This window comes from Camelus dromedarius, chromosome 19, assembly GCF_036321535.1.
Source record: "Camelus dromedarius isolate mCamDro1 chromosome 19, mCamDro1.pat, whole genome shotgun sequence".
NCBI classification, from domain to species: Eukaryota; Metazoa; Chordata; class Mammalia; order Artiodactyla; family Camelidae; genus Camelus; species Camelus dromedarius.
This window is the reverse complement of record NC_087454.1, coordinates 36,533,459-36,557,108: the sequence shown is the minus strand read 5'-3', so window position 1 is coordinate 36,557,108 and position 23,650 is coordinate 36,533,459. Positions and strand designations below refer to the sequence as shown.

Sequence of the window (23,650 nt, the reverse complement as noted above, 5' to 3'; positions counted from 1 at the left end):
TTATGTGTTCTTGGGTTGTTAGTGACTTTTGTTATGACACCAAAGCCAGAAAACAGAATGAAAACTTTTATAGGTTTTGTTAGTATATATGTAATTATATACATATATATGTATATAGAGAGATGATAAATAGCATAGTGGATGGCATTAAAAACAAGAGAAAAATGGAAAAAACGGCAATACTTGATAGAAAAAGGTACTATGTAACATGTAACATAAAGAACTTACAAATTCATGAAAAGTTGGTGGGGGAGGGGTATATAGCTCAGTGGTAGAGTGCATGCTTTACACACACGAGGTCCTGGGTTCAATCCCCAGTATATCTCCCCATTAAATAAATAAATAAACCTAATTACCAACCCCCACAAAATAAAAATAAAAAGTTGGAGAAGGAAACAAAAAACCAATTCATAAAGAGCTATTAAAGGTGAACAAACAGAAAATTCTCTTTTTATTTTGTAATCAAAGAAATGAAAACAGCAATGCAAGAGTATTTTTTACATATCAGCTCGACCAAGATGGCGGAGTTGACAAAGTGCACGTCTGGGAGGTGGGGGTCTCGTGCACTAGTGATGACGTGTAGAGCAGTGTACCTTCTGGGAGGGCAGTGATTCATGATGTATTACAGTGTAACATGGGCACAGAAACATAGCAAATTTAAACGTAGCAATTCCAATTACAGTAATTTTCTAAGAAGACAGCTACAAAACTGAACAAAAAGATATACTTTTAGAGTATTTATAAAACTGGTCAAATTTTGTGTTTTTCTTTTCTTGTTTTTGTGTTTTTGTGCAGTACCCTGAATTTCCTGTATTATTTCAACTATTCTTTGGGTGTCTATAGTAAGCGTTGTGGTAAGTGCTGGGGATACAATGAACAAGACAGACTTTGGACAGTTTTCTTTATTACTTAAAAAATTCAAATAAAGCAATAAAATCACTTAAATTTTCTTTGACAAATAGCTTTAAAGGGTTAATTACAGCCGTATGTCGTTTGTATAATATCAACACTATTAAACTTAAAAAGCATGAAGAGTCTTTGCTTCAAACAACACCATCTACAAAGTGAAAAGACAACCCAGACACTGGAAGAAAATATTTTCAAAATATAGATTTAATAAGGGACTTCTGTCCAGAACATATAAAGAATTCCTGCAACTCAGTAACAAGGAAACAACCCAGTTGAAAACTGTCAAAGGATTTGAATGGCTATTTCTCTGCAGATGATACAAGAACGATCAATACGCACATGCGTGGGTGTGCAACATCATTACATTTAGGGAAATGGACATCCAAACCACAAATGCTTATTCTTGTGTCCACCATGGAGCCCAGTGGCGTTCCCTACACAAACAGACACTCAGCATTCAGGGTGTGTGTAGGTGGTCTGCCCCCCAACCCAGGAAGCCGAACTCCTGAAATGTACGTGCTTCTCTCTGAGAAACTTTGACTTAGAGAATCTTACCTTAAAAATATTCTTTGAGATCCAGAATCTAGTTTTCAAAATAAGATAATCAACTGAGCTGAAATAACACTAAGCAGACGCTTAGAGACACTTGAAGAGACAGTGGACTGCTCTGGGATCCCTCTCTTCCCACAGTGCACTGAGCCCAAGATGGCTTTGATTTTAGCTGGTGTCACTCTTTTATGTGCCATTAAGAAGGGAAAAACACTGCCAATTCAACAATGTCAAGCTTCCTCATTCTTTAGAATTTTTATTTCACTTTATTTGTTTTTTCTTTTAAATTTTTGTTGTTGTCTTTCTGTTTATTTTTTGTTTTGGGGGAATTTTTATTTTGTAATTATTGAAAACATTTTTTTGTTGATTATTAAACACATGTTTTTATTATGTTGCACTGCTGTCTTCATGCCTTTATATGCTAATTTTTTATTCAGTGCTAAATCATAACGCAACCTTTCTGAGGGCATTTTGTGGCAATTAAACTCAATATGTTTACTCAAAATACACAATATCATTAACATTTTGACAAAATAAACAGCGACTACCAAGGCCTAACATTGGGAATACCACCAGAAGGATGGAAACTTTAAGGTGACTGATTAAAATACGGACTTCAGAAATCATTTATCATTTTATTGTGAAAGAATTTGAACTTAAGATCAATGGCATACAGTTACCTGTAACTTTTCCTGTGTTAACTCAACTTGGATTTTAGGGGATAATCAAATGCCCTTTTCTGAGCTTAGAGGTCCTTTTCTCTCAGCAAGGTCTATTTTTACTGTCCTTTTGAGAGCCCTTATTTCCAACCTAATCAAAAAAAGGTCTTTAATTTGTTCTCCCAGTATTGCTGAGCATTAGAAAAATCCACAGCACAGTCTTTGATGCAGGTGGTTCTTTTCAACTCGTAAGACTAAAGACGAAACGGAGACAAGTCCACAGGACCCTGAGCTTAAAAGTTCTATGACTAGGTTCTTTCCAGTCACAGGAAATCCTGTTCAACTTTGTTTCTTTTATAAGAATAAAGCATGTGCCCCAGTGCCCAAGTTATCTTTCTCGTTGTCATTACATTCTACATCCCATGTTTTAGCAGTGTCCTAAGAAGAGCTTGACCACTGGGACTTTTCTTCCTTGGCCAGGGGTAGAACCTGGTCACCATCTTTCTTACATGGTTGAAGGTTTATTGGGATCTCAAAATTATACTCATAGGAGATTCCACTTTCCTTAATTCTAGATCAGACTATTCCAATTGAAGCACCAACATTAGGATTTAAAAAAGTATTGTATAATTGAAAGCTCTTTGTGGGAAAGGCCTTTAAAACTCAACTGAATCCACGTAAGTGGTATCATGTGATGTTTGTTTTTCTCTATCTGACTTACGTCACTTAGTATGATAATCTTTAGATCCATCCATGTTGCTGCAGGATACAAAGGACTGTATACAGAATAGATAAACAACAAGGTCCTACTGTAGAGCACAGGGAACTGTATTCAATAGCTGGTAATAACCTGTAATGAAAAAGTATATGAAAAAGAATATACATGTATAACTGAATCACTATGCTGTACACCAGAAATTAGCACGACACTGTACATCGGCTGTACTTCAGTTAAAGAAAACCCCGCAGCTGAGTATCCCAAACTGAATAATCCAAACCGAAATAATCATTTTTCTTCTTTTCCCCTGAATTACTGTGTCCTCTCTCTAAAGACTGACAGTAATTACTATTCATTCAGTTGTCCAAGGCAGAAACCAGGAAACCCTCAAAGACTTGCCTCTTTAAAGCCCTTGTCCTGTCTTTAGTTAGTTGCCTGTCTTTCTCTGCTATGGACTGAGTGTTTGTATCTCCCCAAATTCACAAGCTGAAATCCTAACTCCTAATGTGATGGGATCTGGAGGTGGGCCTTTGGGAGGAGATTAGGTCATGAAAGAGGAGCCCTCTAGAATGAAACTGATGCTCTTATAAAAGAGACCCCGCAGAGCTGTCTGCAGCAATGAAGAGGGCCTCGCCAGAACCCAGCCGTGCTGGCACCCTGATCTTGGACTTCAAGCCTCCACAACTGTGAGGAATTTCTGTGGTTTACAAAGCCACCCTGTCTGTGGTGTTCTGTTATGGCAGCCTGAAGGGGCTAGACAGCCACTGTAGACGCCAAGCTCTGACAGGATAGAGACCACGATCATTCCTGTTTCTCTTTGCAACCCCAGTCCCTTTGCACAATGCCTATACTACATTAAAAACCCAGATGAGAATTCAATTACCTTGTGTCTTGAGCAAATGAACCCACTTATTACTAGTAAAGAACTGAGGTTGGAGGAAAACTTGGATTTTAAGTTCCTTGATTTTTAACAAGATTTTATTTTGTGTTTATTGTGTAGCCTTTCATAGGCAAACCCCTGACGATGGCTAGTAAGTGCCTGAGCTACTCATGGTTACACAGACTTTTAGAGCTAAAGAGGAACTTGGAGTAAATCCGACAGAAAGATACCATGTGATGTCACTTATATGTGGAATCTAAAAAAAATGGATACAAATAACTTATTTATAAAACAAAAATAGACTCACAGACATAGAAAACAAACTTCTGGTTACCAAAGGAGAAACGAGGGGAGAGGAATAAATCAGGAATTTGGGAGCAACATATACACACTACTGTATGAACAACACAGACCTACTGTACAGCACGGGGAACTATGTTCAATATCTTGTAATAACCTATAATGGAAAAGACTCTGAAAAAGAATATATATATGTATGTATAATTGGATCACTGCTGTATACCTGAAACACTGTAAATCAACTATGCTTCAATTAAAAAAAGAATACTCCAAAAATTAAAAAACAAAACATACATAATTTATAGACAGCAGTAAATGCAACGAAGTAAATAAAAATACATGAAACAGATGGGAAAAAAGGCACTTAGAAATCAATTCATTCTACAAATCAGGCCCAAAGAAGTTGTTTATTATCTGAAGTTGCTAAAAGAAGGAGCGCTGAGGCTGTTGGCTGGGCCCTCCAGTTGGCGTGGGTTTCTTTGTGTTTCCACAATTGGTGGGGAAGAGTCAAGTGTTGCTAACAGAACATCTTTATAAACACATGAAAAATCGTTGGGTAGAATTTTCTCTCTGATGGAAAGCTAACAAAAGATTCTTATTTGGCTCAAACTTTGGCAAAGTTAAAATATTATGGACATTTTTACATTGAAATGCGAAGATTTCGAAGTCCAGGTTTCTCTGGAGTACACAAAGCACTTTTGAGGATATTGAAGGATAGAATGGATAAAGTGGGAGGAAAAAGTTATAAAAAGTTAAGTCTTTCATTTGTTACTTTTGACACGCTACACCCAAGTAATTAGAGGCAAGGTAGTGTTCTAATAAAGCATGCCTCACTGGTTATAATCAAGTGAATCTGTTCTCATCTCCAGCACATCAAGCTGCCAAGGATTTTAATAATCACAGCGCCCAGGGGAATTAGGGAGGTATCTGCTGTTAAGTTGGTTAATGAAGTAAAGTGTTACGAGATATGTTTTCTCAGGTGGGAAAAAAAGTACTGACTGGTTTGGATATGGTATCCATTTGCTTCTTATTTTAAAATAAATTATCTAGGAAGAAATCTTGCAGTTCTCTATACCTTATTTTTTTGTCTTACTGGCATCAATGCTTCACTGAAAATGTCCTTATTGGTAAAATATACTTCGGAGGGGAAAGGAATGAGGCGTATTCTAATATTTGTGGAATGCTTTATAAGTGCCAGGTGTGTTAAGTACTTAGCCCTGACAGCCACCCCGCTGGGCAGGTATCATTGTTTCCGTTTAGAGACGAGGGGTGTGAGCCTCTGGGCTGCTAAGTTTCCCACCTCGAGTCAGTTGGAAACCAGGTTCCCAGGTGAAAGAACTTGGGTCAATCACAGGTGTCCTTCAACTCCAAGCTGGCTTTCTTCCTACCCTCTTATTCTCACTCTACTGCTGCCCCATGAAAAACTTCACATTCTAACTCAGAGTTTGGTTCAGGGCATGGAAAATTATGTCTACACAACATAATAAGACAAAGTGAGTCTTTCTTGTGATTGCAAAAAACATTTTCCATCACAGCATAAATTAGGAAATAAAAAGCACTCATCACATGAAAATTATTCTTCCTCTTTGCCGCAGCATTGCAATCAAGTTTTACTGTATCCAAAACTAATAAACAAAAATTTAAAAATTGGTTACAATAAAAACAATGGCATGCATTAAAGATTTTTTTTCTTTTGGAAGATTAAATCCAGAGAAACATAATATCCTGGTAAAAAAAAATGAGCAACTGAGAGTGCTAAAGGAATACCTTTTGGATTTTAATTTAATTTATTATTATTTTTTAACATTTTTTATTGAGTTACAATCATTTTACAATGTTGTGTCAAATTCCAGTGTAGAGCACTATTTTTCAGTTATACATGAACATACATATAATCACTGTCACATTTTTTTTCTCTGTGAGCTATGGATTTTAATTTATTTTCTCATGTGCTTTTCCTCTACCAATACCCTAATTTATAAGAAAAATAAGGAATAAAGGTATCTATTTTATTTCTCTCTCAGCCCTCATTCTTCCCTACCTCTGCTGGAAGAGTCTCTCTGTTCCAGCAAAGCTTTCTCTGAGCCTTTAGTTCATCAATCAGTTTCACAGCTAAAGACCAAATGGTATAGCTCGTGTATCTACTTCATAAAAGAGCTGGCTGTGCCTTGATTAGCGTGGAATTTGTTCTTCCTCTTCTAGGGCAGAAAATAATTAAAGTTATCACGTAATTTAAATCAGGAGAAAGTTAATCCATAAAAATGTCATCAGAAAACAAAATAAAGACCAATATATTCAATGATAGATTCAAAACCATCTAGCTAAGACTGAGAAGCTACTAATCGCATATGATTAGCCATAATTTGTACGGTTTTATTCAAAATAATTACTCAGATCAAGAATTTCTGTAGGCTGTCCATTCTAATTGCTTTCTATTTTTAAAGTAATGTCTGACAAACGGTATGTCCAATATAGTAATTAGTTCCGCAATTTATATGTGTTGGCTATTATTCTAAGTTTCAGAGAACTCATTCTCAATCACACTGGCATATTTTGAGCCTGGATTTCTTCAGATCAACTTTCTTAACTGAATTATAGGGAAGCCTTTCTTAAGGCTACAGAAGGAAATCAACCATGCCAATGCTTTCCACTTAAGTAATAATCTTACGATTTGACACGAATGTAATAATAAATACTCATTTTCACAAGGCAATTGTTAAGGTATGTTCAGTTCATTTTTTGTTTAGCAAAATGAGTTCGTTTTTTATAAGAATATTTTCCTCCCTGTAGAATATATCTTTAATATACATTTTTCCTTTTTCTCTCAGCAAGTATATATATTATTATCATTTTTTCTTTTTTTTACACTCCCCCCCCCCCACGTTTTCTCTCCTTTAAGAAAAAGAATTATTCACATAGGGCAACAAAAGAGAAGCCAGGCAGGAAAGAAAAATTCCATGGAGCCTAACCAAGCATGGGAATTAGAGACCAGAAGGACCTCTATTTAGAAAAAAGATAGAACACCCTTCTCTGCAGAGGGTTTCAGGGCAGATGTGGCTTTGTGAAGAATTTTGGAATAGATGGCAGAGTAGACCGTGTAGCTCGCCTGGCAGTGGTCGCTCCTCATTCCTGGAGTGCAATTTCCCTCGGAATTACTCCAGATTATTTTTCCAGTAAGACTACCTCCTCAATCCTCACCACTGCCCCCATCACAGAAAATCAGGCCCAGTGTGAATCTAATTCTGTTTTTTCCCCTTTAAGTATGCATTTCCAAGTACGACATAAAGTGTGTTGCAAAAATATGAAACAGAAAATCTGATATTAGCGATCGTGGGTGATTTAAATTCTCTTCTTTAAAAAAATGAACTTTTTTCCATAAAATTTAAGATAATGTTGTTTTAAAAACCGGAAAAAGATGTTCGAGCATACAAATGAATCTTCTCTGACTAGAGAAGCTCAGGGGTAAAGACTACTTTCTGAACCCCGCCTCGCAGTCACGATTAAACGGGGAACTAAACCGAGTTTCCATCTCAGTCATTTGCCGAGAAGTTTCTGCAGGTCTCCAAATCTGCTTTTCGCTTTGTTCTGTTTTACTTGTAATTTTAATTGGAAAACACTTAGAATTGGCATTGCTTCAATTTTTGGCAACCTAGTGTTTAAAGGATCGCATTAACCCAGAGTCCACTGTAACCAATGGATTTAAAGAATACGAAGTTAATTAATCGACGTGAAGATCTAAACTTTTTGCTTCCACTGGATCTCAGTTAGATTTTATATGAATATTTTCCCTCCCCATAGAATATATCTTTAATATACTTTTTCCCTTTTTCTCTCAGCAAGTATATTCATTTATATTATTTTTTCTAACCCCCCCTTCCCCCACATCTTTTGTCTCTTAAAAAAACAATTATTCACGTAGGGCAACAAAAGAAAATCCAGGAAGGAAAGAAAAATTCCATGGAGCTTAACCAAACATGGGAATTAGAGACCAGAGGGACCTCTATTAAGAAATAAAAATAGAACACCTTTCCCTGGGGAGGGTTTCAGGACAGATGTGGTTTCGTGAAGAATTAATTTAAATTCTTATTATATCATTTGTCACTATCCTGAGCTTCGTTAACTGAAATAAAGCACAAGTATTTTGTTTTGCCCAATGCAAGAGCTGTAGACAGTTATTTAAATGGTGGTCTGCATTTAGTTAAAAACGTATGATCAGAGTTGAATGATTTGCTTTAAGAATGTCCAAGGCCAGGGTAGTGAAAAATAAACTGTGTTAAAAAGGGCAAACATAGTAATCAGAAAAAAAAATTAATTCCAGAGTAAATTTCGTTCCAAGGCAGGGAGATATGTTAGGGCCCAGATGAGATGTACAAATCTGTCTAAACAACACACGTCATTCTCCAGATCAGGGCTATTCTCATAATACCAGGGCATACATCCTTTAGATTCAGGAGGGAAAAAAGAGAATTGCTAATTGCTATGGTTTGTTTGGGAGTTTCCTGGCACGTGGGACTTTTAGTGCTAAAGTGAGGGCAGTCCCGGGTGAATCAAGGCTGTTGGTCTCTCTGCTCCATTATCCATAGGGGAACGAGGCTTTTGGCCACTCACAGCATGAGCAGAGAAATGTCTTAGCTTCTGTGCATCAAAGAAGCATCTCTAGTGTCCAGATGGGAGACAGCTTTCTCTTTACCCCTCAGTTGGTGTCTCAGTACCAGAAGGAGGCAGGTCTGAAATTTTCAGCAACTTCTTGACACAACTCTGATCAAAGGGTGTTCAGATCTGCAGCTCACAGGGAAAGGGACAAAATAAAAAGGAGTCATCCTGGTCATGTCTCAGTAATGATTGGCTGTGGAACTCAGATCAGAGACAGATGTGTTTCTAGAAAACTCAGCCGCTGTGCTAGAACCAGGCGGGTGATTATCCAGAGGCACACGTCTGTTTTAGGCATTTCCCTTTGTTAAGTTTAGAAGAGAACATCATTGGATCGATCATCAGGAATGGATACATGACGCGCCAGCTTGGGGTGACAGAGCTCGGCCATCTTTCTGCAGAGGAATTTTATGACCAGACATTTCTGCATTAACTTGACCTTGATTAAGCTTTGAAACAGTGCATTCAGTGATGTTTCAGGAAGGTAGCTTGTGGATCCTCCCTGTCAAAAGCCCTTTCTTCAGCAGCAGTATCGAGCCAGGTGCCCTGGACTTTCCGGTAAACAATAACTTGGTGTCTTCAGAGTATCTGCAGAGCCTCCGTCTATTCTGGAGTTTCCTTATTGGATGAAGGTCCTTGCTGAATGTTGGGGTTAGCCGTCACGCCTACATCTGTCAACTCCTGCTTATTTCCCTCCAGCTCAAAATTTTCCTGAGAAAACTTCTCTTCTGGGATTGTATGTTCACTGGTAAAGCTCCTTAAGGTTCCCTACTTGGAGCTGCAGGGTTTTCCTTGAGCATCCATTAGAGTTTGGGCCCGTTTCAGGGGAGAAGTGTCATGGTGTATTGTCTTTGTTTTTCACATCTGACAACTTATTTTTCAGTTTGGACTGGAACATTGTCTTTGTTATCCTCAGTTTTGTTAAGATGTTTTGTTTTCTAGCGAGAAAAGGAAGAAGAAAGAAAGGAAGGTGGGGAGAAAGGGAGAAAGGCAGCCACTTTAAATACAGCAGTGACATGTATGTTTCAAATGAATGGCCGGCGTTATCCCCTTCAGCTGTGATGAAGGCGAGGGAGCTGCCGTTAGCACCATCGTTAGGGCTGTTCCTGAAGTATCTGCTCATTTAGCTAGAAAGGAGCACAAAATAAATGGCAAGGGTGCAGATCTTCAGCCTTTGCAGATGCATCCCTGGAAGACATGAGAACATGTCTTCTGAACCGAGAAAATAGTAAAAATGATTACAGAATTGAGTGAGTTACTTAGAAAACAAATAAGAAAAAAATTTAGGATTCTTCATACAGGTAATAACTGGACAGAAGATATATTAGAATACAACATTTCATAAAAACGAAAATAATTTACCTACGGATAAAGTGAGTAGGGATTGCGCACTACCAATATAAAAGTAACTGTCAAAATCTAATGAAGGGAATACAAGAGACCCAAATGAAAACAGAGATAAAGACATACCGTGTTCTGGAGAAGAATATTCAATAGTGTAGTATGATTAACACTCTCTCTTTTTTTAATAAAGATATGTTGGTTTTTAATTTTTAAAAAATTTTATTTATTAGAACTTCTTTTTTAAAGTTTTTTTTTTTTTGGAGGAGAGAGATAATTAGATTTATTTACTTATATGTTTAAATTTTTTTTTGATGGAGGTACTGCGGATTGAGCCCAGGACCTTGTGCATGCTAAGCATGTGCTCTACCACTGAGCTATACCCTCCCCACAACATGTTGATATTTTAATGGGGGAAAACAGCCAGAAGAAACACAAAAATATTTTTAAAATACAGCATCATTGCCACAGCACATGGAAATATTTCCATAAAAAATGAACTATTTCCACTTGAACTAAAGGTATTAACACTCTCTTAATTTATGTTCCCTTAATAAATCTCCATAATACAATACCAATGCAAATAAAAGAAGTTATTTTTAGTTAGAGATAATTGATACTAAAATTTATTTGAAAGTAAATTAACATGTGAAAACACACAGGACAACTTCTAAGAGGGTGAAAACTAAAAGTGCACCAGCCCCCACCAGGGGTTAACTTATCATATAATGTACAGAAGCTAAACCTGTGTTTTACTGGAATATGAATAAATGGATGGATCCAGGGAAACGAACAGAACAGAGGTTGGAACTACTCAGGATGTTGGTTTCCAGATGACAGTGGCTTCATGAAAAGAACCAGACAGATTCCATCCCTTACTTGACTCTACTTACCTTCCTGAATGCAGCAGAAACAGCTGGTTCCAGGTCACCCAAAAAAGACTGGCTCCTGGAGAAGCACCTGCCATCTAGGGGAACCCAAGTGTCCGGCAAATGCCTGTCAGTACATCAGCTTATTACAGATAAAATTGAATTAAGATCCCAACTATGGCTGGGATCTGGGGCCAAATGGCATTTTCTAATAATCCGTTCTAAATTTAAGTTACTGTCCGTAGCCAGAGCTGGATGACTGTAGCTCCATCCCCACCCACCCCAGCTTCAGTGACAGAGTGTGCCCTATAACATCACTGCCTGATGGAGCAGAACATGGGTGTTTCTTGAGGAAAAGCCACTGGGAAAGAGAAGGAGAATGAGAGAAGGTCCCAGAAGGGGAAAAGTGGAATGTGCTTCATTTCCTCTCCTGAGCCCACCAGTCAAGATATGCTGATGGGACTCTGCCTGACCAGGAAGATGACTTTGGCCATCTCTAAGTTTTGCTGAGACACACAGCTGTCCAAGAGACAGTAGGTATGGAAAAGGGATATCATAGAGGTCAGTCATCAATTTTAAAATAGACTAAGTTTCCTAAGAGAAATGGTACTTTCCTTCTCTTTCTGTGGCCTCAGTAGTAACAAGATAAACAGGGAAAGGGCTCTGTGAAATACACAAACAAGTAAAGACCCCCAAAGTGCTCAGCCTTGTTTTTTTAAAAGCAGAGATGCTAAAATGAAAAGAAAAATGGAAACAGCTGCCCAAAGGAATAGAAGTTGGTATGAGCGCTTTAAGAAAATGAAAAGAAATATATGTGTATATATATGCATGACTGAGACATTGTGCTGGACACATTGTAACTGACAGTACTTCAATTAAAAAAACAAACACAAAAAGAAGATGAGACCCTTATCTGAAGTCCTTAGAATTCATTTGGATAGAGTAAAATTAGAGGTTAGACATGTAGATGGATCAAGGGGTTTTGCAACCACTGTACGTTACTAGTGTCAATTAAATTCTTAGGACAGATTTTATAATTTTGAGGTTTCAGCCATAATCATTATCCACAGGACAATGAAGCACTCTCTTGGGAACGATTTCAGCTGACCATCTGATATAGCTCAAGTTCATATATTCTGCTGACCTGTGTGAAGATACATACACATAAGGCATGCTCACTTTGGAAGCTTCTCAGCATTCACGTTCAACAGATGGACCACAGAGATCTGCTGAAGGAAAGAAGTTAACAAGCCTGGAGACATTGCCATCACCTGAGGACAAATTTCAAAGGAGGGTTTTTGTCTACCTACCTCTCATAACTCTAATGAGCAGACATCTATATTTTAGTGCCCCACGGGGACCTGGGAAGTATGTTCTCTCTGTCTCTTCTAGGCTTAATTAAGGAAGCTGAGTGCTTATTTTAAATTGCATATTAATATAATTTGAATAAAAATTAGTGAAACTTCAAACACTTGCCATCATCCTTTTCAATCATTTCAAATCACTCATTCATTAACATTTATTGGAAACTCATAGCTACTATATACATCATGAGAATTAGAGGGGATGTAAACCTGTCTATGACATTGTCTCTTTAATCAAGAAATTTATAGGCCCTTTGGGGAATTAGGCTTTCAAAAACTAATTTTAAAGTGTATATATATATATATAAGGTGTGATAATCGATAAGCATTAACCACACAAAAGTACATTTGTTGCACAAAACAAGCAATCAATTCTGGAGAAATCGGCAAAGGATTTCATAGAAATACAGAGAAAACAAATTTTTCATAATATACTTATACAACATTCAAATGCATTCCCTCATGTGTCAGGGAGGGTAATTTTTTAGATGATACGTTTTGATAGTATTAAGCATAGCTCCATGAATGGATGAAAATTGTTCACTTAATGTTACATATTATGGGGGGGTTGATATAGCTCAGTGGTAGAGTGTGTGCTTATCATGCATGAGGTCCTGGGTTCAATCCCCCATGCCCCCATTAGATAAATCAATAAACCTAATCACTTCCCTGCCCCCAAAAATTTAAAATAAAAAACAAAACCCCCCAAAACCACACATACAAAAACACAAACTAAAAAAAAGTTTAAAAAGGAGAAGGTGGGTATAGCTCAGTGGTGGAGCACATGCTTAGCACGTACAAGGTCCTAAGTTCTATCCCCAGTACTTCCATTAAAAAAAAAAAAAAAAAGGAAAACTAAATAAATTAAAAAAAAAACTTATTACAGAGAAGAAAGTTGCTAATGAGTAAATGTTTTGCTTTTGTGTTTTTGTTGTCATTTTTAATTAATGGTGTAAAGGAAACTCCCAGCTACTTTCCCCGTGACTTGACAACGCATTTTCAAGATGAGCCCGGGATCGAATTTTGGGATTAAGCTCATAGGTTCTATGCCTTCATTCTTTCCTCGGTGTTTAAGAATTTAATCCTTATGAGATTAGATTTTTGCCCCAAATGGGACACAATTCAGGTTACTTTTCTATGATATGGAAACTGAAAAGATCCATGATGAGAAGGCAGAAAATTCAGGGTTCTCTGAAGTAGCCGTTTATGGGCCAAGCTGCACAGATGACTGTTACTCACTAGATGGCAGGATACTAACAGAATGCTCCGGCTTCCTGCACGTGCTAGGTGATGTGATTTAAGGGCCTCCACATCGCTGCAAAATTCAGTGATTCATTAAGTGACGTTAAAGATGTATGTAGAATAGATAAACAAGATTATACTGTATAGCACAGGGAAATATATACAAGATCTTGTGGTAGCTCACAGCGAAAAAGAACGTGACAATGAATATATGTATGTTCATGTATAACTGGAAAATTGTGCTCGATACTGAAAATTGAGACAACACTGTAAACTGACTATAACTTAATTTAAAAAAAAGATACATGAAGATTCTGAAATAGCCTCGGCCACAGATGAAAGTAGTTTCTAGAAATAAACAATAGAATCTTAGATTTGTAAAGGACTTTTTTTTATCCCATTGCCTCTCCCATACCCCCAGAACCTTGCCTTCTTCTGGGATTCGTAGGATGGTTATCTTTAAAATCCTTGAACTTCCTAACTCAGAAAGCTAGGGGGATATATTGAACCTGTCCTCCCTCTCGCCCATCTTAAATCGCCCACATTAAATACTGTGAACAAGGGTCTACTTCCACAGGTGGCCTTTCTGATGCCACCTCTCTCTTGTTTATTCCTCCTAATACAGTCAGGGCACTGCTCTGGGTAAGTCTTGCTTATTTCTTACATAGTCTGTTGTAATTGTCTCTTACCTGTCTGTTCTGCTTTGAGTCTTGGCATGACCAAGCTAACCCCCATACTGCCTCCTGCCTCCACCTGATCTTTCCAAAACACACATTTCATCCCATCAGGCTATTTCTCAAATCCTGTGGGGATCGCTTTTTACTTATCAGATGGGCAAAAAAAATTAAAACAAAATGTGATGAAAACTCACCATTGGATAAATTGGGAGTTCGAGATTTGTAGATACTACTATATATAAAATAGATAAACAAGTTGCGCTACTGTAGAGCACAGGGAACTGTATTCAATATCTTGTAGTAACCTATGGTGAAAAAGAATATGAAAATGAGTATATGTGTGTTCATGTATAACTGAAGTGCTGTGCTGTACACCAGAAATTGACACAACACCGTAACTGACTACACTTCAATAAAAACATATATATTAAAAAAAATTGATCAGCCATAAAAAAAGAACCATTGGGAGGATAGGTGCCCTGATGAGCGGGCTGTTGAGCATCTCTATTTGTGACAGGCAGTGGTGCGATATTTTTAATAATAAATATTCCCTGGGAGCAATTCCTCGGCCGTGATTTTTGTTGCAGCGTTTTTCCTAAGACCCAAACCTGTAATGAATGTTAATGTGAATCAGCAAAGATGTGTTTCAAGTATTGTTTGGAATGTTAACATAATGGATTACTGTGCCGTCCTTAAGAATAAAGTGAACCAAAATGTGTTGACAAGGCACTACCTTCAAGGTGTATCATTAATTGAAAGAACAAGGTGCAGAGTGAAATGCAGAGCATGAATGAGTCACTTGTGTTAGGATATTTATTTCCTGTTTTTTGCAGGTGTACCTGCAAACTCGCATAAATATCGGAGACAACGTAGCATAGTGGTTTAGCAGCATAGATGTGGACCCGTGTTTGCTGGGTTCAAAGCCTGTCTCTACCACTTACTAGTTCTTGCACCCTGGGCAGGTTGGTTTTCTTTCTGTGCCTCAATTTCCTCTTTGTAAAATGGAAATGATAGCAGTAACTGCTGAGTGAGGCTGTTATAAGGACTAAATGGGTCACTAAAGATGCCTTACTTCAAACAGCGTCTGACATGTAATAAGATCTGTATTAGTGTTGACTCTGGATTCATACTTTATTCAACCTCTTTCTGGAAGGAGATGTAAGAAACATTTCTGGAAGGTGGGTTTAGGGGCTGAGGGATGTCTTTTTATACATACATGTATATATTGCACAAGTAGCATTAAAAAGGGATTATCTTTTAAAAACCCTTCAGGGGTTCTCCGTCGCTTTCGGGTGAATTTGAAATTAACTGGTGTGTCACTCAGGACCGTCCATGTTTGGCTGTTTGGCTTCAATGTGTGTTGCTCTCCTATCCACGGATACAGGATTTATTTAACATCCCTTGAATCTCTGATGTTCTTTCAGATGTCCTTTCCTCTGCCAGGATGTCCTCCTCTCCTTAAGATGTCTGTGTGATCTGGAACGCTCTCAGGTCTCCCCTCCAGCAGTCCTGGGTTAGAGAGCTTATCTACTTGGGGTGGTTACTGGCTTAAATATTTGCCTCACCCATTGATTGTGAACACTTAACGGCAGGAACTCTGTCTTTTTCATCATTATATATTTACTGCCTGTCCCAGAGACCCAGTATTCGCCTTAGAAATATTACATTAATAAATGAACTGTAATTGACACATCATTGTAAACTGACTATACTTCAGTAAAAAAAAGAAGAAAACAAACAAAAAATAATATCAATGAACTATAAACAAAGCCCTTCCCCAACCCAGAAATTCCTTCGAAGGCAGTCTCTCTCAGCTATGGAAAATCCACCGGGTATTTCAAACTGGGTGGCTTAGAAATTGGTTGCACATGTGTAGAAAGGCTTAAAGAGTGAAAAGAGGATATTGAGGTGTCTAATTTTAATGACTGTGAGAAGTTCTTAAGGAAGAGCGACAGCAGGGTAGAGGGGAGTTACGGAACCTAGGAGTGTGATGGCAGGACTCTGGGTGGTGGTGGGGGGCTGGGGCTTTGGCAACGGGAGGGAAGCTCTGCAAACCGTGCTGGGATTCTGAAGAAGGGGTCAGACTTGCTGGATGTCAGACCCTGGACGTGGCTGTGACCTGGTGGGTGCAGACTGCTGGGGCAGAGGTGATGGGTAGGTTCCGGTTAGTCCTGAACGACAGCCAGCTGGCACAGGACTCTTGGAAAGGTGCTTTGCAGCGTTTCAGCTCCAGCATCACAGAGGTGCATGCAGAAGGTTGGACTTGTTGCCAAAAGACAATAGCGAAATAACTGGCTTCAAAGGGTGATGTATTCAAGATTTACTGCACTTTCCAAGTTGGCTTTGTAGACCTGAAGGACAATCGATAATGCTTGACAATTATTCGTTTTTAAGCTCCAGCCTCAAAATTCCTGCAAAATTACCTTATATTTATATGACACGTTATGATTTTTTTCAGTGTAGTTTCACATCCCTTTCACTATCTGTTTCTGAGCTTCACAACGCACATAATTATTTCCATTTTATACATCAATTTAGCTCAGCTTGTACTTCTTAGAGCTTGTGGGGTGGTTATGTTGTTTTCAGTTTTTATTTAAAAAGCCTTTCTGACTTACAGGAAATTTGCAAGAAGAGTAGAGACGAATCACCACCAGCAATGTCGGAAAGTGCCTGCTTCTGCGTACTCTCGCCAGCGAGCTTGTTTAGTGGTGATCCCAGACTTCACTATGTATTTGCCTTTACCAGTGGGAACTTTCCTTTCCTTTAGACTCTTACCTCTTGTCACAGCCTTTTCTTTTCCATTTAAAGAAGACCTGTTAACACTTTTTAGGGTGGGTTTAGTATTGATGATCTCTTTTAGTTTTTGCTTGTCTGGGAAATTCTTTCTCTCTCCTTCGACTCTAAATGATAATCTTGCCGGGGTGGAGTACCCTAGTTCGTCAGTTTTTCCCTTTCAGCACTTTGGATATATCGTACCACGCCCTTCTGGCCTGCAAAGTTGCTGCAGAAAAATTGGCTTGTAACCTTATGGGGGTTCCCTTGTATCTGACTCTTTATTTTTCCCTTGCTGCCTTTAGAATTCTCTCTTCAGCTTTAACTTTTGGCCATTTTAATTATGATATGTCACAGTGTGAATCTGTTTGGATTCATCTTGTTTGGGACCCTCTGAGCTTCCTATTCCTATGTTATCTGTTTTCATCTTCAGGTTTGGAAAGTTTTCCACCATAATTTCATTTTTAGCTCCTTCTTCTCTCTCTTCTCCTTCTGAGACCCCTATAATGTGAATGTTGGTATGACTGATATTGGACCCAGAGGGCCCTTAAACTGTTCTCATTTTTAATTGTTGTTTTCTTTTGCTGTTCTGATTTGGTGATTTCCATTATCCTACCTTCCAGATCACGCCTGCACTTTTCTGTTTCACCTAGTCTGCTTTTATTTCCTTCCAGTGTGTTTTTCATTTCAGTTAGCATATTCTTCAATTTTGACTAATTCTTTTTTTTGTTATAGTTTCTAGTTCCTGTTAAAATTCTCACTGAGTTTTGTCTGGTAAACTATTTCTTTTTCATTAATTTTGTTTAGAGGTTTTCTGTTACTCTTTCAGTTGAAATGAATTCCTCTGTCTTCTCATTTTGCTTGACTTCCTCTCTCTGACATTAGGTGAAACAGTTACCTCTTGTGGTCTTACAGAGATGAGGGGTGTCTTTATGTGGCAGCACGCCTCCACAGTCTGCCTGCGCCCGTTGTCTTTGGTGGGAGAGCTGGATCTGATGAACAAAGTCACATCTTTCTGCGGGGTGGGCTGGCGGCTGTCACCTGGTTAGGAGCTGGGGCTGTGTGTGGAAGGTAGAAGGTGGGGCTGTAAGTGGCCAGAGCCAGCTGTGAGCTGGGGCTTCGCCTCTGCTCAGTGGCTGTCGTTGCTGTATCAGGGGAGGAGTCAGTTCCCAAGTGGCTGGAGCTGAAGCCCTGAGGGTCGGATCAGAGCCGCTCCATTTCCTTTAAGCGTGTGCTCTCCCCGCTCCCAGCCAGCAGCGCCCTCTCCCCAGAGAGGAGCAGTCCTGGGGCCGGAGGGGCTGGTGCAGGCACTCGGCGAGGGTCTGGGTGTGGGCCGCGTCAGCCCTGGCTGCAGTCAGCCACCCAGCCTGCTTCTGATGTGCTGTCTCTTTTAGCAGCAGTAACAGCCGCCCCCGCCCTGCTCAGGTGCTGTTCCAGGTCTGAGTCACCTTTGTGCCTCACAGCCGTGCTCGCTCCTTGGCCACTGCAGTCCGCACCCCCGTGTGAAGCTGCACTGTGAGTCTGGTGGGGCTGGAGCAGTTGCTAGGCTCAGGCTGGGGCACCTGCCAGGGCAGTCGTGGGCTACCAGCCAGTGGCCCACGCTGTTTCATTCCACTCTCTCCTTCCTGTTTTGGGAGTAAGCAAGGCTGTGCTCTCTCACAGGTGGAATCCAGGCTTCCCACGGCCCTCCAGCCAGCCCTCCAACCAGCCCAGGGGGCTCGTCTTCCTAGAGCTGGACCCCAGAGCTGGGCTTGGGCTGCTTACTCCCTGGTCTCTGCTCACACGACCACCCTGCTCTTCTGAGTCCCCTCCCAGGGGCACAGGTCCCCGCCTGATTGCTTCTCTTTCCTTCCTAACAGATTCTGTGTGGATCCTTCTTACTGCCTTGGTTGTCTAAGAGTCTTTCTGCCTGTCTGCCGTCCGTTTCCAGTGGGAACCGCTCCACATGTAGGTGTATTCTGTGTTCATGGGGGAAGGTGAGCTTCTACATGGAGAGACCTGTGGTTAGACATGTGAATAAAATTGGCCCAAGCCTCCAACCCTCATCCTGTCAAATATATAATGATTTCCCTGTGACATCTGTGGATTCTCAGGTTACTAGAAAAGTCTTAGTCCAGGTTGTGTCAGCCACACGCAATCTGAGGAACAACACAAACATTGGGGGCATTTCTTCTCTTCTGTCCAAAAATGAAATATTAGGGAGTGAGACAATTTGTTCCATTTACCTTTCTTTATTTTCTGCCCTAGCCAAATAAATAGACTTTCCCCACACCCTCCTTTTCCTAGTCCCCCATGGTAAGATTCTTTATATTATTTAAAACATGCAGATAGAAAACTGAAAAGACTAAACTTAATTACAGAAACTGTCTCAGAAACCAGTTCTACAACATCTATTTATTAAAATGATAAAAGTGTTTTTTTAACACTAATAAAGGATTTTTTTAAAGAAGGTAGAGAGTTGAAGAAAAGAGTAAGAATTTTAGAAGACACTTTTGTATGAACTTATATACGTTAAAGTTCCTAATTTAGTAATTAAACTTGTGACTTTATAAATTAGTGGGCTTTGTAAACTAGCGAGCTTAAATTTAATTATAATAAATTATAATATTTAGATGAAATCGGAAGCCAATACTAAATCACCCAAGGGCATGGTTGGTATCCTAGGATATTAATTAAACCTGCATTCACAAGATTTAATTAAGTCAGCTGAGAATATCCTTTGCCTTTTTTTTTTTTTTTTTTGTTATCATGGTAAGAGATAGTGGTAGTTTTCTTACCTAAGACCTTTTCTGAGTCCTAGTACACAATATGGATATTTGACAGCAGGCTTAATTCATCTGAGGTTAGTTCTAAATGAAGTGAAAAAATCAGCAGCTTAAATTATTAAGGCACTTAAAATATGTTATCAAATAAATCAACATGCCCTAAATTCTTATGTTTACATAGCAGAACAAAGCAAGTAAAGACACTATCCTGAGCCTATTAAATAGGTCCGTCCAACCTTGTGGGTATTGAGTGGATATGATGAAAACAGTTTAAAATCCCCTCTGTAGAAGGATAAATCAGTAGCACACTGAGAGAATGCAAAGTACAAATGTGTAGCCAGTATGTCTGTCAAAAGCTGAGAGTTGAAGGTGAGCATTAATAGTGACTTCATCTTTGCATAATGGAAATTTAACAGCTCAGTAGCATGTTCAGCAATAATGTGCCATTTGATAATATAATTCAAAGATAAAATCCAAGAAAAATGTTGAATAAAATAAATAATATATACCTTATTTTATAAGGAAAAATAACTCCTGGGTAAACATGCCAGATTTATAATTTGGAACATTTAATTGGGCATTAATCAAGAATAACACAGCACATTAGCTCTTGGGCAGTGTAAGTAAATACTCTGAAAGAGAACATTTAAGGAAGTCATCTAAAGTTTATTTAGATGGTTCATGGGATTTGGAAACTGAGAACTAAAATTGATTATATAGGATCTTTAAACCTAATTCCTGCTTTGAATTGTGTCAGTAGAACCATGTACTTTTAGTCAGAGGAAGGTTATTTAATCCCCTGTTTCCAGATGAAATAGAGAAAGGAAATGGAGTGAAATCTATCTCTACATAAACAAATCATGCCCCTTATTAATAACACTTCTGCTATACAGGATAAACTAGTCGGATTTGTAATACCTCAATCCTATTATTCAGTAAAAACAAGGAAAGTGCACATCATAATCCAGGGTTTTTCTTGGATCAACGAGAGATTATTTGGTTAAAGGGACCACTGTGTGGAAGACGAGGAGGAGAAATGAAAGTTTTAAGCAAGAACTCCAGGAGAAAGTGGAGGAGGGATGGAGTGAGGCACATTTTCACCTTATCATGCTCAGCCTAGGGGTGCACAGGAGCAATGGTGACCGCAGATCAAGTCATGGTTCTTTTCTTTGTCCGCCTTGCAGACACCTCCCCTACATTTCATTCAGATGAGGCTGCGTTAGCATTGTTGGTCGCTGGACATTTCCCAGTGGTCATTTCATCACCTTAGATATTTTCTAGAGATTCTTGGAGATCATCAGACTATCAAAGATTTTAAAGAACTGAGCTATTTTCTGAAATTTTCTGGTGATTTGGTCTCTGCTGACACAATTCTGTGGCTTGAGCATTTGCTGGTTCTAGAGGATGGACAGGAACATTAGGGAATCACTCAGTAGCTGTAGAATCATCCAGGCCTACGAGATATCAATTCTCTGAAGCCAGTGCTTCCTGGAACAGCTAATTTGATCTCAGTTACAGACCAAATATCCAGCCTGTAACCGTTTAGAATTTTAACATAGAATTCCCTGACTTCCGGAGTCATATAAATTCTCTCGTTTTCCACTTTTTACACTTCACTAGTCATCCTCTTCTTTTTCCACTTGGGAAACTGTCAGAAAACTGCAGAGTCTGCAGCTAGAGAATTGAGAAAGTAAGCAGGGGAGAGTCATGTCTTCAACATACATTTACTGAGAACCTATGTGGCAGGCGATAGGATGCTGCTGATATACTATTTTAGTTCTTCAGAAAACTTCCTGCAAAACATTAAATCCACACCCAATCTGACTAATTATGCTTGGGGGGGGAAACACATTTCCCCCCCTATTTTACGTGTATTTATTTTATTCTATTCTCATTGATGATTGTCATACAACCTACAAAAAGTACAAAAGCCTAATCCATTTTCCAGTACCAGATTAGAGCCACGTTGCAAAAAGGAACTGTATGGTAAATTACAAGAAGCGTTTGGGTGTCCTGTACAAGTCATAACTGCCTGTCACATGATGTACTTAAATCTATAAATACCGCCACAGGAGAATCTCTTGTCTTTGCAGTGACAATGCTTCTAAAACTGAAGTAAACTTATCAGATGTCCAACAAAAAGGGGGATTTTTGGCCCTGTTTTCCAATATTCCAATGTTGTAGTCTATCCAGTCCACGTTTTAAATAAATCTGTTAGCTATTTTTTTGAAAGAAAAGAATATTTACACCTTAAGAATTTTATACAATTCAGCCTCACCATCAAATAATTGTTTTTGAATGGGATTTTTAGCTTATTTAGTATTTCTGGAACTTTCTATTACTAGCAACTTTCCCCACTACATTGATAATACATCATTTGCTAGATTAATTGGCTACATGAACCCTTCACAGCTGTCTGACGTAGAGAATCAGTGTTGGTCCTTGTATTCTTGGGCTATTTTAATATTCTGGGGCTGACAACTCGTTTGTTTGTTCATTCATTCATTCTTCTACAGAAAAGACGCCAATGGGAATGTCTGCTCTTTATCTTCTTCTAAGACTTGCAGCTTCCTCTGCTGAAACTCCACTAGAGAATCTGCACCAGCGACCAATCAAAGCAGGCTTTCCAAACATAGTGAAAAAATGCAACTTTTAATATGTTGTTTCTGCTAATCTCTCTGTATTCCTTGTATGGACCAGAGAAAGGAGCAGAGAGGGAAGAAATGAAAGAGAGGAACAGAGAGGAACCAAGCAAAGAGCTGGACAGAGAGCCCTGACTGCACTCAGATGCCAGGTTCCAGTTGTATCTAAGACCCAACTCTAGTCCTATTCTTTGAATTGTGAGAGGTGCCCACATCCTTTCTCTAACTTCCCTTCCATCGCACCTAGTCTCCTACTTGTAAGCAGTTCACTTCTAGCCAATCCAATTCAATATTACGAAATGGGTATTACTGGACTGCTAAGGTTATTGGGCTCTGTAGTAGCAAAGGCAAATAGACATAACCACTGATCTCAAGGACTCTTGACTTAACACAAATGCTCACCACAAGCCCCGGAGAACACAGAGAAGCCTCATCTCAGTGAAGGGTCTCTGATAATACCTGGAAAGGTCAGTAGGGGTCTCTCATGAGTCACTGAACCACTTTTCACCCTGACTTACAAAGCACTAAGTGGACTTAAACACTTTCTTTTCATGATCTTGGGAACAGGTTATACCAAGCAACTGTATACGAGTTGGTGCGGTGGCTTTGACTTGATAGTGCTAAAACAGCTTTTCCAATCCCATACAACTCCGAAGATATTTTCGTAGTGATTTAAGAGTTGAGGCTTCCATTTCAAATACAGAGTTATTAGCATGATCGTCTTGGCGGCTGTTACCGGCCGGATGGCAGTATACTCTCGAGGTGTTAGAAGGCTCGATGAGGACCAGAGACTGTCCCACACAAGGTGCCCATTCAGACTAAAAAACAAGTAGTCTGTAAGAAACAGAAAACACAGATGAAAAGGACAGTGTTGCCACTATTACTGTTGACAATATTCTCACTGGATATAAGATGAATTCTTTGCCTTCTTTTTTCTCCTCACGTGGTTTTTAACCAGGGCGATGTGAAATTCATAACTACTGGAGAGAGAGCTTAGCTTTTGGTTCTCAAAACTATTTTGCTGGTTCCTCTTATTCAGGTAGTTCCTGTTTTCTGAAGCCACGTGTATCCTTTGGGCTCCAGACCAGCCTAACTACGTTGCCTTCTACAAATGACTAGCTGGGCAGGTGAATTAAGGAAAAGGCGATGAGGCTGTCACGTGGTGCTGTGGGCCGGGAATCCAGTGGAGCAGGCCTATGTCGGGATCAGTCTGCTCCAGGTGCCGTGACAAACTTCCACGGACTGGGGGGCTCACACAACAGAAATGTGTTTTCTCCCAGTTCTGGAAGCTGGATGTCTGAGATCAAGGCGTT

The 23,650-nt window shown here is 39.2% G+C and overlaps 1 non-coding gene across 1 annotated transcript; it reads left to right on the top strand.

Moving 5' to 3' along the window:
* Positions 1-254: 254 nt before the first annotated feature.
* On the top strand, positions 255-326 carry TRNAV-UAC (transfer RNA valine (anticodon UAC)). The gene has a single exon. It is a non-coding gene; the product is annotated as a tRNA-Val (tRNA).
* The last annotated feature ends 23,324 nt before the right edge of the window (positions 327-23,650 follow it).